Raw genomic sequence first — 14,489 nt, forward strand, 5'->3', positions numbered from 1 at the left:
AAGCAAGATCATCTGCTATTCATCAGTCATGCTTTGGTCTTAGAATCATAGAATCCCTACAGTGTGGAAACAGGCCACTCAGCTCAACAAGTCACACCAACCCTCCGAAGAGTAGCCCACTCCCTCTACCCTACACATCCCTGAACACTATGGGCAATTTAGCATGGCCAATTAACCTAACGTGCACATCTTTGGATTGTGGGAGGAAACTGGAGCAAACCCATGCAAACACAGGGAGAATGTGTAAACTCCACATAGTCAGTCGCCCAATGCTGGAATTGAACCCAGGTCCCTGGTGCTGTATGGCAGCAGCGCTAACCACTGAGCCACCATGCTACCCCAGTACCATTGGCATACAACTTGCCAATGTATGTTTAGGATTTCCCATAACACACAATTTCAACTCCTCAACAGACTCTAAGTATGAAATGCTGTTCACCTCACAACATGATCCTGGTTTCAAAATTCACTTCCAATTGATTTCGAGCCATTGTGGAGCATGTCAAAGACAGGCAGAATCTACCAATCCAGAAACTGTTGTCCATCGGCATTTTAAAATAAAAATGGCCATTCCACCGAATGATTAATATTTAACACAGAACTGCTTTAGGGCTTCATTTGTAAATATTTTCACTGGCTTTAGATTAAGAAGTCTGAACTTAGACATTCTTGAATAACAGTAAAATATCTCAGTTGTCGAAAAGTGTGGGGCTGGAAAAGCACAGCAGGTCAGGCAGCATCCGAGGGGCAGGAGAATCGACATTTCAGGCATAAGCCCTTCATCAGGAAATAAATAAAATATTTCAGTCTTGTTCACAGAATAAACAACAATGGGAGATTAGATTTGCACGTTCAACTTTAAGTAATTTTTTTCTGGTGAGCTCAGGCTTCATTAATGCCTAGCAACATTTCTGGCCCAACACCTTTACATTTACATGTGTGGAGTTTCATTCCTTTAGATTTTAGTTTTCACTGAAGAGAAAGAAAACAGAAAAGCTCTTTTCTTTTAACTTTTCATTTCTATCTGTTTTACCTTTCTTGTATAAACCTATGTTTCCCTTTTTCTCATACCTACTTTCCATTGAATTAAATATTTAAACCAGAACTGAAAATTAGATTACTATTCATCAGAATATCAGACGCAGGGGTAGGAGTTTATATGACCATAAGATGCAGGAATATGGCAGATGTAGGAAAATCAACGTTTCGGGCAAAAGCGCCTTCATCAGGAATAGAGCTTCTGGTCCGGCCTTGTGGCATTATCGTTAGATTGTTGATCCAGCCAATGCCCTGGAGACCCAGGTTCAAATCCTCCCATTGCAGATGGTGCAATTTGAATTCAGTAAAAACAGACCTGGAATTAAAAGTTGAATAATGACCACAAATCCTTTTGTGGATTGTCAGGAAAAAAATGCCATCTGGTTTGCTAATGTCCTTTAGAGAGAGAAACTACTATCCTTGCCTGGTAAAAACAAAGACTGCAGATGCTGGAAACCAGAGTCTAGATTAGGGTGGTGCTGGAAAAGCACTGCAGGTCAGGCAGCATCCGAGGAGCAGGAAAATTGACGTTTCGGGCAAAAGCGCCTTCATCAGGAATAGAGCTTCTGGTCTGGCCTACGTGTGACTCCAGACCCACAACATTATGGTTAACTCTTGACTACCCTCTGAACAATTATGGATGGGCAGAAAATGCTGGCCGAGCCAGCGACGCTGTCATGCTGTGAAGGAATTATAAAAACAATAAAATGTGGTCAATTCTGCCTGCTCCACCATTCAATCATGGCTGATACATTTCACAAGCCCATTCTCCTACCTTCTCTCCATAAGCCTTGATCTCCTCATTGATCAAGAGCCTATCTATCTTTGTCTTAAATATAATCAATGACGTGGCTTCCACAGCCCTCTGCAGCAATGCGTTCCACAATGTTAGCACCCTCTGGCTGAAGAAATTCTTCCTCATTGGCTGTTTGGCCCCTCAAGCTTGCTCCACCATTCAATAAGATCAGGACTAATTCTGTGAGTCATTTCCCCCCACTATTCCCACATATCTGAATTCCCTTTAGTACCCAGCCAGTTACTGATCACTTCTTAAATATATACAACAGCTCAGCCTCCACAGCTCTCCAAGGTCGGGATTTCCAAAGATTCACCACCCTCTGAATCAACACATTTCCCTTCAGTTCCATCCAAAAAAGCTACCCCTGTATTCTGAGACTTTACTCCTGGGTCTAAGAAGAAAAAACAAAGAAAATTTACAGTCCAGGCCCTTCAGCTCTCGAAGCCTGAGCCAATCCAAATGTACTGTCTAAACCTATCACCCAATTCCTAAGTATCTGTATCCCTCTGCTCCTCACCAACACATTCATCTGTTCAGACACATCTTAAATGAATCTACCGCGCCTGCCTCTACCACCTTTGCTGGCAGCACATTCCAGACGCCCACCACCCTCTGTGTAAAGTACTTACCGCATGTATCCCCCTTAAACCTTTCACCTCTCCACCTTGAAAACGTGACCTCTCATTATGGAATCCTTCACACTGGGAAAAAGCTTATCTCTATCTACCCTGTCTATACCCTTCATGATTTTGTAAACCTCAATCAGGTCCCCCCTCAATCTCCTTTTTTCTAGTGAAAATAAATCTAACCTACTCAACCTCTCTTCATAGCTAGCACCTTCCATACCAGGCAACATCCTCATAAACCTTCTCTGCACCCTCTCCAAAACGTCCACATCTGTTTGCTAATGTGGCGACCAGGAATTGGGCTGTGAAATGGCAGATGGAGTTCAACCTGGATAAATGCGAAGTGATGCATTTTGGAAGGTGGAACTTGAATGCTGAATATAGGATTAAAGACAGGATTCTTGGCAGTGTGAAGGAACAGAGGGATCTGGGTGTTCAAGTCCATAGATCCCTCAAAGTTGGTACACAAGTGGATAGGGTTGTCCAGAAAGCATATGGTGTTTTGGCTTTCATTAACAGGGGGATCGAGTTTAAGAGCTACGAGGTTTTGCTGCAGCTCTACAAGTCCCTGGTGAGACCACATTTGGAATATTGTGTCCAGTTCTGGTCGCCCTAATATAGGAAAGATTCAAAGGCTTTGGAGAGGGTGCAAAGAAGGTTTACCAAGATGCTGCCTGGACTGGAGGGTTTGCCATATGAAGAAAGGTTGAATAAGCTCAGACTTTTCTCTCTGGAGAGAAGGAGGAAGAGAGGAGACCTGATCGAGGTGTACACAATAATGAGTGGAATAGATAGAGTCAATAACCAGAGATGTTTCCCCAGGGCAGGATTGACTGGTACGCGAAGTCATAGTTTGAAGATATTAGGAGGAAGGTATAAAGGAGACATCAGAGGTAGATTCTTTACGCAGAGAGTTGTGAATGCATGGAATGCATTGCCAGTTATGATGGTGGAAGCAGAGTCATTAGGGACTTTTAAGCAACTGCTGGACCTGCACATGGATAGCAGTGAGTTGAGGGGTGGGTAGGTTAAGTTATTTTATTTTACATTGGGATTAAACCTCGGCACAACATCATGGGCTTAAAGGCCTGTTCTGTGCTGTACTTTTATATGCCCTATGTTTTATGTTCTAGAACTGAACACAGTATTCTAAATGTGGCCGAACCAACATCGTGTACAATTTTAACATGACTTACCAGCTCTGATACTCAATACCCCATCCGCTGAAGGCAAGCACTCTATATGTCTTCTTGACCACTCTATCCATCTGTGCAGCAACCTTCAGGGTAGAAAGGACCCACATTCCCAGAGCTCTCTGCTCATCAACTTTTCCCAAGGCTCTTCCTTTCACTGTATAATGCGCTCTAGAATTAGACTTCCCAAAATGCATCACCTCACATTTGTGTGGATTGAACTCCATCAGCCACTTTTCCGCCCAGTCTATCTATATTGTCCTGTATTCTTTGACAGTCCCTTATGCTTTCTGCTACTCCACCAATCTTCATGTCATCTTCAAACTTGCTGATCATACCAACAGTGCCCTCTTCCAGATCATTGATGTGGTTCTAGATTCCTCAGCTATAGGAAAGAGCCTCACAACATCCTCACTATCAGGTTCTTTAAGAATATTATGTTTCACTTCAATTAATGCAGATTCCCTTAAACTCCAGGCAATATAGATTGGCCTGGCACATTCAACTTCTCTTCATGGGACAATCCTTTCATCCCAGGCTCCAGTCTAGTGAATCATCAGTGCATTCGCTCTTGACAAGTATGTTCTTCCTTCAGCAAAGAGCCCGAAACAAGACAAAGCTCTTGAGCTGTGGTCTCACCAAAGCTCTATATAATTGAATTGATGTCTAGCTCCACTTCCTTTGCATGAAAAGCCAGCAAATGATATGCTTCCTAACTGCATGGTGGTCCTACATAAAACCACAGACTATTTTAGGTGATTTTACTTTCCTAACTTTGTGGAAGAAAATCTCTACCATTAACATTGACACACGTCCTTTACATCTTAAAGTCCACTTTAAAATACACATCCATTAAAATCATGTCCAGAGGGAGCAGGAATGTCGGTAAGTGCCCTAAAATAGAGTCATAGAGTCGTACAGCATGGAAACAGACCCCTCGGTCCAACCTGTCCATTCCAGATATCCCAACCCAATCTAGTCCCACCTGCCAGCACCCGGCCCATATCCCTCCAAACCCTTCCTATTCATATACCCATCCAAATGCCTCTTAAATGTTGCAATTGCACCAGCCTCCACCACTTCCTCTGGCAGCTCATTCCAAACACTTACCACCCTTTGTGTGAAAAGGTTGCCCCGTATGTCTCTTTTATATCTTTCCCCTCTCACCCTAAACCTATGCCCTCTAGTTCTGGACTTCTTGACCCCAGGGAAAAGACTTTGTCTATTTATCCTATCCATGCCCCTCATAATTTTGTAAACCTTTATAAGGTCACCCCTCAGCCTCTGACGTTCCAGGGAAAACAGCCCCAGCCTGTTCAGCCTTTGCCTGTAGCTCAGATCCTCCAATCCTGGCAACATCGTTGGAACTCTTTTCAGAATCCTTTCAAGTTTCACCACATCTTTCCGATAGGAAGGAGACCAGAATTGCACGCAATATTCCAATAGTGGCCTAATCAATGTCCTGTACAGCCTCAACATGACCTCCCAACTCCTGTACTCAATACTCTGACCAATAAAGGAAAGCATACCAAACGCATTCTTCACTATCCTATCTACCTGCGACTCCACTTTCAAGGAGCTATGAACCTGCACTCCAAGGTCTCTTTGTTCAGCAACACTCCCTAGGACCTGACCATTAAGTGTATAAATCCTACTAAGATTTGCTTTCCCAAAATGCAGCACCTCGCATTTATCTGAATTAAACTCCATCTGCCACTTCTCAGTCCATAGGCCCATCTGGTCCAGATCCTTTTGTAATCTGAGGTAACCCTCTTCGCTGTCCATTACACCTCCAATTTTGGTGTCATCTGCAAACTTACCAACTGTACCTTTTATGCTTGCATCCAAAACATTTATGTAAATGACAAAAAGTAGAGGACCCAGCACTGATCCTTGTGGCACTCCACTGGTCACAGGCCTCCAGTCTCAAAAGCAACCCTCCACCATCCTCTGTCTTCTACCTTTGAGCCAGTCCTGTATCCAAATGGCTAGTTCTACATTATGCTTCCTAAAGTTTCCCAAACTAGTTCAAGCAACTTCCACTCACAAACTTGTGCTTCCTAATCACACGCCCTAATTCTTCCTTTATCACTATTTTAAACAACTTGTTATAACACATCTCTGTAGCAGGCTGGGACTTGAACCCTGACCTCAATGCACATAGGAGCCCTTTTAGAAACTTGGCTGAAATTCCAGCTTAGATTTTCCTGTTTACGAGGCTATGACTTTGATTAGCAAAGGCACAGTGCCCAGACATCGTCCTTTATTTATATATCTAAAGACATATATAGATACACAAGTGCCTGTTTATATATGTAGCAGAGATATATAATCACACATAGGGATACTGCAGGAAGAGATCATTCATCCCATTATGTCTGTGCTGAACCAATGAGAAAGCAATCCAATGAAACCCACGTCCTCTTCTAGCATCATAGAATCCCTACCATACAAAATCCCTTCTCTTACCTTTAAATATTTATACAATTCCTTTTTGGATGTTACTGTTCAGCCTGCTGCAGGGGGTCTTATTGTACAGGGTTAGTGTCCCAGCCTGTGAGCCAGAATCCCAGTAATGAATTTCAACATGTAAGTCCATCCAGAATGGAGGGGGACACGAGTGAGGGAGATGGCCATTCCAGGTTAGCCATGTGACTGAAACAGATTGGAGCCGCATCCGTCACAATTCCCAACTCTAGGTGGCAGCATGCATCTACAGGTACATACAATCACAGCAACATGCATCTACAGGTACATACAATCACAGCAACATGCATGTACAGGTACATACAATCGCAGCAACATGCATGTACAGGTACATACAATCACAGCAGCATGCATGTACAGGTACATACAATCACAGCAACATGCATGTACAGGTACATACATTCACACCAGCATGCATGTACAGGTACATACATTCACAGCAGTATGCATGTACAGGTACATACATTAACAGCAGCATGCATCTACAGGTACATACAATCACAGCAACATGCATGTACAGGTACATACATTCACAGCAGCATGCATGTACAGGTACATACATTCACAGCAACATGCATGTACAGGTACATACAATCACAGCAACATGCATCTACAGGTACATACATTCACAGCAGCATGCATGTACAGGTACATACAATCACAGCAGCATGCATGTACAGGTACATACATTCACAGCAACATGCATGTATAGGTACATACAACCACAGCAACATGCATGTACAGGTACATACAATCACAGCAGCATGCATGTACAGGTACATACAATCACAGCAGCATGCATGTACAGGTACATACAATCACAGCCACATGCATGTACAGGTACATACAATTACAGCAGCATGCATGTACAGGTACACACAATCACAGCAGCATGCATATACAGGTACATACAATCACAGCCGCATGCATGTGCAGGTACATACATTCACAGCAACATGCATGTACAGGTACATACAATCACAGCAGCATGCATGTACAGGTACACACAATCACAGCAGCATGCATGTACAGGTACACACATTCACAGCAGCATGCATCTACAGGTACACACATTCACTGCAACATGCATGTACAGGTACATACAATCACAGCAGCATGCATGTACAGGTACATACAATCACAGCAGTAGGCATGTACAGGTACACACATTCACAGCAGCATGCATGTACAGGTACATACATTCACAGCAGCATGCATGTACAGGTACACACATTCACAGCAACATGCATGTACAGGTACACATATTCACAGCAACATGCATGTACAGGTACATACAATCACAGCAGCATGCATGTACAGGTACATACATTCACAGCAGCATGCATGTACAGGTACACACATTCACAGCAGCATGCATCTACAGGTACACACAAAATTACTGCAACATGCATGTACAGTTACATACAATCACAGCAGTAGGCATGTACAGGTACATACATTCACAGCAGCATGCATGTACAGGTACATACATTCACAGCAGCATGCATGTACAGGTACATACATTCACAGCAGCATGCATGTACAGGTACATACATTCACAGCAGCATGCATGTACAGGTACACACATTCACAGCAGCATGCATCTACAGGTACACACAAAATTACTGCAACATGCATGTACAGTTACATACAATCACAGCAGTAGGCATGTACAGGTACATACATTCACAGCAGCATGCATGCACAGGTACATACAATCACAGCAGCATGCATGTACAGGTACATACATTCACAGCAGCATGCATGTACAGGTACACACATTCACAGCAGCATGCATCTACAGGTACACACAAAATTACTGCAACATGCATGTACAGTTACATACAATCACAGCAGTAGGCATGTACAGGTACATACATTCACAGCAGCATGCATGCACAGGTACACACATTCACAGCAACATGCATGTACAGGTACACACATTCACAGCAACATGCATGTACAGGTACATACATTCACAGCCACATGCATGTACAGGTACACACATTCACAGCAGCATGCATGTACAGGTACATACATTCACAGCAACATGCATGTACAGGTACACACATTCACAGCAGCATGCATGTACAGGTACATACAATCACAGCAGCATGCATCTACAGGTACACACATTCACAGCAGCATGCATCTACAGGTACACACATTCACAGCAGCATGCATGTACAGGTACATACAATCACAGCAGCATGCATCTACAGGTACACACATTCACAGCAACATGCATCTACAGGTACATACATTCACAGCAACATGCATGTACAGGTACATACATTCACAGCAACATGCATGTACAGGTACACACATTCACAGCAGCATGCATGTACAGGTACATACAATCACAGCAGCATGCATGTACAGGTACATACATTCACAGCAACATGCATGTACAGGTACATACATTCACAGCAACATGCATGTACAGGTACATACATTCACAGCAACATGCATGTACAGGTACACACATTCACAGCAGCATGCATGTACAGGTACATACATTCACAGAAGCATGCATGTACAGGTACATACATTCACAGCAACATGCATGTACAGGTACATACATTCACAGCAACATGCATGTACAGGTACACACATTCACAGCAGCATGCATGTACAGGTACATACATTCACAGCAACGTGCATGTACAGGTACATACATTCACAGCAACATGCATGTACAGGTACATACATTCACAGCAACATGCATGTACAGGTACAAACATTCACAGCAGCATGCATGTACAGGTACATACATTCACAGCAGTATGCATGTACAGGTACACACATTCACAGCAACATGCATGTACAGGTACATACATTCACAGCAACATGCATGTACAGGTACATACATTCACAGCAACATGCATGTACAGGTACATACATTCACAGCAACATGCATGTACAGGTACACACATTCACAGCAGCATGCATGTACAGGTACATACATTCACAGCAGCATGCATGTACAGGTACATACACTCGCAGCAGCATGCATGTACAGGTACATACAATCACAGCAGCATGCATGTACAGGTACATACACTCGCAGCAGCATGCATGTACAGGTACATACATTCACAGCAGCATGCATGTACAGGTACATACACTCGCAGCAGCATGCATGTACAGGTACATACAATCACAGCAGCATGCATGTACAGGTACATACATTCACAGCAGTATGCATGTACAGGTACATACATTCACAGCAGCATGCATGTACAGGTACATACATTCACAGCAGTATGCATGTACAGGTACATACATTCACAGCAGCATGCATGTACAGGTACATACACTCGCAGCAGCATGCATGTACAGGTACATACAATCACAGCAGCATGCATGTACAGGTACATACACTCGCAGCAGCATAATGGTTCGCCAACACACTTTAGTGAAGGTAGCTGCCATCATTACACAGTCTCATCTACACATGACTCCAGACCACAGCGATGGGCCCTTTGCAATAGATAGTAACTGCTGACCCAGTCAGCACTGCCAACATCTCATGGGTGAATTACAAAAACTTGTAACCGTTGGGATGATCTGTAACACATTTTCCTTGAATTGCTTCTCCGTTAGATACTACATTCCACGTTGTTAAAAGCCATGATGTGGAAGCTACATTTCCTCCTCCCCTGGTATTTTTGTTTTGCTAATTAGTTTTTAAAGATGGTTTATACATTGGAGGTGGGGATGGTAAAGTTATCACATGTTTTTCTATCTTTGCCAACTGTCTGCCTTTTGTGCTACTGATCACCACTTTCATGCTTCATTTACTACATACCCTTGGGGCCCCCAAAATCAGATGTTTCCAAAATCGCTCAAATTGCTCCATAATCCATTACGATTATGCACACGAGTCACGTTGATTATGGGATGGAGTCAAACACACTCCAAAACAGCTGCTTTCCTGGCCCCTATGCAAGAAGGGGCTGGAGACTATCGTTAGCACATAAGGAAAAGGAAAGGTTGCATTGTCTGATTTTGGATGAAAACACATCCACTCTTACCACAGTGCTCAAAGAAAACCCTCATAAATTCTTCACTGATCTGTTTTTGGTCACCTCATAATTAAACTGGGTCATCTCGTTCTCCACCTACAATGGAAACAGTTGCTTTAAGGCACAACACTAAAGGCGAGAAGTTTAGACAAACCCAGGATCTCACCCTCAATTTGGTTATCACTCTAAGGAATGGAACGTTGTTTCCGAAACTCACATCCTTCTTGTTTTACCGGTATATTGTCTTCCTCATCCACCCTTCATATTCGCTATCCCTACTCCATACTTACTACCCCTCCCCCATCTTTATTCTTCTCTTCTATATCTTCAGCCATCTCTCCTCCATTTAGAGTCATCCATGCCTCATCTTCAGAGTCCATTCCCCATCTTCAGCCATCTCCTTCCACCATCAGACCTCCTCCCGCTCCACAATCCCTCTTCTACCTTCAGACATCTCTTCCCCATTCTGGTTTCTGACTGAAACATCAATTCCACCACCTCCCAATTCATCCTCTTCCTGTCAATTGTCCTTAACCACCCTGACCACTTTACACTTCCATGTCCCTTTCAATCACTAACTGTGTACCTTAGGCGAATTGGATTTGTTATCTTCTCACCAATGAACAGAACATTGAGGACAAGCGTTGAAAAGACACTCTTTTGGGAGAATTTAGAACTAAGGGTCATGTTTAAAAACCTGAGTCAGAAGTCACATGACACCAGGTTATGGTCCAACAAGTTTACTTGAAATCACAAGCTTTCGAAGTGCTGCTTCTTCATCAGGTGAAGCTTCAGAGCTCTGAAAGCTTGTGATTTCAAATAAAGCTGTTGTACTATCATCTGGTGTCATGTGAATTCTGACTTTGTTCACCCTGTCCAACACCAGTACCTCCACATCATAAAACTCTGGGGCCACCCATTCAAAACAGAGCTGAGGAGACACTGTTTGTCTCACCAGGAGTCATGAGACTTTGAAAAGTTGGTGGAAGCAGAGTTTTTGAATATTTTTAAGGCAGAGGTAGATTGACTCTTGCTAAGGGAGTGAAAAGTCATCAGAACTAGGCAGGAATGCAGATTTGACTTTATAATCAGATCGGCCATGATATTATTAAATGGCAGAACAGGCTTGAGGGGTCACATAAAACCATAAGACATAGGAGTGGAAGTAAGGCCATTCGGCCCATGGAGTCCACTCCGCCATTTAATCATGGCTGATGGGCATTTCAACTCCACTTACCCACATTCTCCCCGTAGCCCTTAATTCCTTGTGACATCAAGAATTTATCAATCTCTGCCTTGAAGACATTTAGCGTCCCAGCCTCCACTGCACTCCGCGGCAATGAGTTCCACAGGCCCACCACTCTCTGGCTGAAGAAATGTCTCCGCATTTCTGTTCTGAATTTACCCCCTCTAATTCTAAGGCTGTGTTCACGGGTCCTAGTCTCCTCGCCTAACAGAAACAATTTCTTAGCGTCCACCCTTTCCAAGCCATGTATTATCTTGTAAGTTTCTATTAGATCTCCCCTTAATCTTCTAAACTCCAATGAATACAATCCCAGGATCCTCAGCCGTTCCTCATATGTTAGACCTACCATTCCAGGGATCATCCGTGTGAATCTCCGCTGGACACCCTCCAGTGCCAGTATGTCCCTCCTGAGGTGTGGGGCCCAAAACTGGACACAGTACTCCAAATGGGGCCTAACCAGAGCTTTATAAAGGCTCAGTAGCACATCGCTGCTTTTATATTCCAACCCTCTTGAGATAAATGACAACATTGCATTCGCTTTCTTAATCACGGATTCAACCTGCATGTTTACCTTTTGAGAATTCTCAACTAGCCCTCCCAGATCCCTTTGTACTTTGGTTTTATGAATTTTCTCACCATTTAGAAAGTAGTCCATGCTTGTATTCTTTTTTCCAAAGTGCAAGACCTCGCATTTGCTCACATTGAACTTCATCAGCCATTTCCTGGACCACTCTCCCAAACTGTCTAGATCCTTCTGCAGCCTCCCCACTTCCTCAGTACTACCTGCCATTCCACCTATCTTCGTATCATCGGCAAACTTCGCTAGAATGCCCCCAGTCCCTTCATCCAGAACATTAATATATAACGTGAACAGCTGCGGCCCCAACATTGAACCCTGTGGGACACCACTTGTCACTGGCTGCCACTCCGAAAAAGAACCTCTTATCCCAACTCTCTGCCTTCTGTCAGACAGCCAATCCTCAATCCATGCCAGTAGCTCACCTTGAACACCATGGGCCCTCACCTTACTCAGCAGCCACCCGTGTAGCACCTTATCAAAGGCCTTTTGGAAGTCTAGATAGACCACATCCACTGGGTTTCCCTGGTCTAACCTACTTGTCACCTCTTCAAAAAATTCTAACAGGTTTGTCAGGCACGACCTCCCCTTACTAAATCCATGTTGACTTGTTCTAATCTGACCCTGCTCTTCCAAGAATTTAGAAACCTCATCCTTAACGATGGATTCTAGAATTTTACCAACAACCAAGGTTAGGCAAATTGGCTTATAATTTTCCATCTTTTGTCTTGATTCTTTCTCGAACAATGGAGTTACAACAGTGGTATTCCAATTATCCGGGACTTTCCCTGACTCCAGTGACTTTTGAAAGATCCCCACCAACGCCTCCGTTATTTCCTCAGCCACTTCCCTCAGAACTCTAGGATGTAGCCCATCGGGTCCAGGAGATTTGTCAATTTTAAGACCTTTTAGCTTTTCTAGCACTATCTCTTTTATAATGGCAACCATACTCAACTCAGCCCCCTGACTCCCTTTAATTGTTGGGATATTACTCATGTCTTTCACAGTGAAGACTGACGCAAAGTACTTGTTAAGTTCTCCTGCTTTTTCCTTATCTCCCATCACTAGGCTTCCAGCATCAGTTTGAAGTGGCCCAATGTTTAATTTTGCCTGTTGTTTGTTTCTTATGTATTGAAAGAAACTTTTACAATCATTTTTAATATTACTGGCTAGCCTACCTTCATGTTTGATCCTCTCCTTTCTTATTTCTCTCTTTGTTATCCTCTGTTTGTTTTTGTATCCTTCCCAATCTTCTGATTTCCCAGTGCTCTTGGCCACTTTATACGATCTCTCTTTTTTTTGATATATTTCCTGACTTCCTTTGTCAGCCATAGCTGTCTAATCCCTCCCTGGATAATCTTTCTTTTCTTGGGGATAAACCTCTGTACTGTGTCTTCAATTATACCCACAAACTCCTGCCATTTTTGCTCTACTCTCTTCCCTGCTCGGCTCTGCTTCCAGTCGATTTTCGTCAGTTCCTCTCTCATGTCCTCATAATTACCTTTATTTAACTGTAACACCATTACATCCGATTTTGCCTTCTCTCTTTCAAACTGCAGACTGAACTCTACCATATTATGACTGCTGCTTCCTAAGTGTTCCCTTACTTTAAGATCTTTTATAAAGTCTGGTTCATTACATAGCACTAGGTCCAGAATAGCCTGCTCCCTTGTGGGCTCCATGACAAGCTGTTCCAAAAAGCCATCCTGTAAGCATTCCAAGAACTCCCTTTCTTTGAATCCACTGGCAACATTTTTTACCCAGTCCACCTGCATATTGAAGTCTCCCATGATCACCGTGACCTTGTCTTTCTGACATGCCTTCTCTATTTGCCGGTACATGTTGCGCCTCTGGTCCTGACCACTGTTAGAAGGTCTGTACATAACTCCCATTATGGTTTTTTGCCTTTGTGGTTCCTCAATTCCACCCACACAGACTCCACATCATCCGACCCTATGTCATTCAATGTCATAGATTTAATTTTGTTCTTAACTAACAAGGCCACCCCGCCCCCTCTGCCGACCTCCCTTTCTTTTCGATAAGTTGTAAATCCTTGGGTGTTTAACTGCCAGTCCTGACCCCCCTGTAGCCACGTCTCTGTGATGCCTACCACATCATAATCATTCACGATGATCTGTGCCGTTAGTTCATCTACTTTGTTACGAATGCTACGAGCATTCAGGTAAGGTGCCTTCATGCTAACATTCTTATCATTAAAGATATTGGAAGTCATAAGATGTCCTAAGTTATCCTTCCTTTTTGTTGCATTCCTAATCTGCCGCAAGGTTAAATCCACCTGCATACATGCTATCCTCCTGCTTATCTTTCCATTTAACTCCATACTCCCTGTCGCTTTCACTTTCCCTTCCCCCCAACTCAGAAGTTTAAAGTCCTACTGACCACCCTATTTATCCTCTTCGCTAGAACATTGGTACCAGATCGGTTCAGGTGGAGACCGTCCCAACGGTACAGATCCCCCACCCCCCCGGTTCCAA

The 14,489-nt window shown here is 43.4% G+C and overlaps 1 protein-coding gene across 3 annotated transcripts in view; it reads right to left on the minus strand.

The window, feature by feature from the left end:
- LOC140480147 (uncharacterized) overlaps window positions 1-14,489 on the minus strand; it is a 454,819-nt gene that overhangs the window by 402,628 nt on the left and 37,702 nt on the right. The window lies entirely within an intron of this gene.

Source organism: Chiloscyllium punctatum, chromosome 7 (genome assembly GCF_047496795.1).
Source record: "Chiloscyllium punctatum isolate Juve2018m chromosome 7, sChiPun1.3, whole genome shotgun sequence".
In the NCBI taxonomy this organism is placed as follows: domain Eukaryota; kingdom Metazoa; phylum Chordata; class Chondrichthyes; order Orectolobiformes; family Hemiscylliidae; genus Chiloscyllium; species Chiloscyllium punctatum.